This window comes from Penaeus chinensis, chromosome 41, assembly GCF_019202785.1.
Source record: "Penaeus chinensis breed Huanghai No. 1 chromosome 41, ASM1920278v2, whole genome shotgun sequence".
In the NCBI taxonomy this organism is placed as follows: Eukaryota; Metazoa; Arthropoda; class Malacostraca; order Decapoda; family Penaeidae; genus Penaeus; species Penaeus chinensis.
In genome coordinates, this window is record NC_061859.1 from 26,282,000 (window position 1) to 26,284,506 (window position 2,507).

A 2,507-nucleotide genomic window follows, 5' to 3' on the forward strand; every position below is an offset into this window, starting at 1 on the left:
AATGCAGATGTAATAGATGTCTCAAAATGAGCAAGGGGGTCAGCTGTGCTTCGGGTACGGCGGAAACCAAACTGGGAAAGAGAGAGAAGATTGTGGGATTCAAGATACCACATTAAACGGAAGTTAACCATTCGCTTTGCACAAGCAGCTAGTTAGAGCGATGGGGCGGTAGTCTTGAGGGATGGTACCCGATTGATTGGGTTTTAGGAAGGGTAGGATAAGAGCTCGCCAATGAGAAGGAAAATTTCCTGACGTCCATATGTGGATGAAAATTGTTAATAGGAAGGATAGAGAGGAAGATGGAAAGTGTCGGAGAATACGGTAGTGAATACCGCCAGGGCCTTCATGAATGTTGCGGTACGACTGTAAGGCAGCGTTGAGTTCAGAGGAAGAAAAATGAGCATTATAGGACGGGGGCTGGATAGGGAGGATGTTTGCTTGATAGTTTATGGATCCGGCGCCAAACAGTTGAGATAGAATGCCAGCTATTTATTTAACTGTTGCGGATTGTACGACGAAGACAGGCGGATGATCTTTTAAGGGAGATAAGGGCTGATAGTTGATTAGGCCTGCCTCGTTTGTAGCGGTAACTGTTCCAGGCTGCACGTTTTATGCGAAGCGCTTTAGTGCAATCGGAATTCCACCATGGAACACATTTGGAGGTATATGGTCTTGAGGTTCGAGGAATAGCTGTATGGGCAGCTCTTAGGACTGTAGTTCTGAAATATTGTATCATATCTGAAATGGACGAGAAGGAGGATGGTGGGGTAGGAATAGCAGAGAGTGAAGTGAAAGTACGCCAGTCGGCTCTATCAAAGCACCAGCGTGGGGAGTTAAGAAGTGGTACATATGAAGTAGGAGAAAGAAGAACTGGAAAGTGGTCACTATAGGGAGAGTGATCTAGAATTGACCAATGGAAATCTAAGTAGAGAGAAGGGAAGCACAGAGAGAGGTCAATGCATAGAAAAAAAAAATGCGTGCGTATATCAAAGTGTGTGCGGCGATCTGAATTAAGATAATAAGGTCAGTTGTGGAGAGGAAGCGTTCTAGGGATCGGCCACGGGAGTTGGTGATAGAATCACCCCAAAGAGTGTGGCGGCAGTTCAAATCACCAACTATGAGGAAAGGTGGTTGGAGTTGGGAAATTAGATTTTCAAAGGCAACAAAGTCAATGGGGGTGAGAAGGGGAGAAGTAGACTGAAATCACTGTGATCCAGCGCGAAGAAACATGCGAATAACTGTGCAAGGGACAGTGGATAAGTATAGACGAGACATAAAGGGAGTGTGAGCACGAGACAAAACGTTAATTGGGAATTGGTATAGGAGGATGTGTAAAAAAAAGTCTCTTGAAGGCAGATAATGGATGGGTTATAAGATATGACGAAGGATATGACGAAGGTCCAATCTCCAGTAGAGATTGGAGTGTCTGGATTTAGAGTGGCAAAATAATTTGACTGGGGAAGGTAGGAGGTAGAAGAGGGGAAGTAAGATGGAGGAGGGATAGGTTTAGGTGAGGGTATAGGAATTTAGGAGGTAGGGGGAGGGCAGAGCGAGCGATATTACTGGAGTAGGGAGTAAGAGAAAAACCTCTTACCTCTTGATGTGCTTCCTGTCTGGTTTCACGTAGAGTGAGTCCAAGTCTGAATCTGAGAGTTGCCACCTCAAATTCAAATTTGTAGGTGGGGCAGCCCATATAAAGTACATTATGGAGGCCGCCGCAAATGGCACATGTGCGTGACTGTGCAGAGCAGTTTGATCAAGAATGACCAGGTTGGGCACATAGAGGGCATCGGGCTGTGGAACGGCAATGTTTGGCAGGATGTCCTCAATGTCAACAATTTTGGCACTGACAGGGAGGAGGTTGATATGGTCAGACAGGGAGGGATTTTCCACCAATGTAAATATTATGGGAAGATCATATCTATGGAAAGTAATTTTGACAATGTTAGTGGGATTCTTACAATGACCTCTGGGAGGAATGGAGTAGCACTGTACTGAGATGGCATCATAGCCCATGAGACAGGCAAGTAAGTCTTCTCTACAATCAGACCAATTTTTGTTATAGATAAGGCAATTTGCTGGGGAGATAGAAACAGTTCTGGTGCAAGTATTGAGGGTTGGATGAGGTTCTGCAGGAATGGGGTTACCAGAGAGATCAGTTAGATTTGATAATGCTATAGCTTGGTTTTCAGATGTTACTGTGACGAGAGGGGAACGATTGGGTTGGCTATGAAAAGAGACTTTGCCTACTTGTTTTTGCAGACATAGCTGGAAAAGAAGAGTGTTGTCAGAGTAGGGAGCTGTGGGAGGGATCATGAAAAATCAGTCCCATTTGGCTGGGCGAAATAGAGTGTTTAAGATTTCTGTAGATAGTAGAAGTACAGGGGTGTGTGGAAGAGGGAGAAGTGTTGACGGAGGTAGTATTATGGAGAGGTGGACAATAAGGCTGTTAGGTAGTAATAAGGGAGGATGGGGTAGTTGATGAAGAAGGTTGTGAGGGTAGAGGT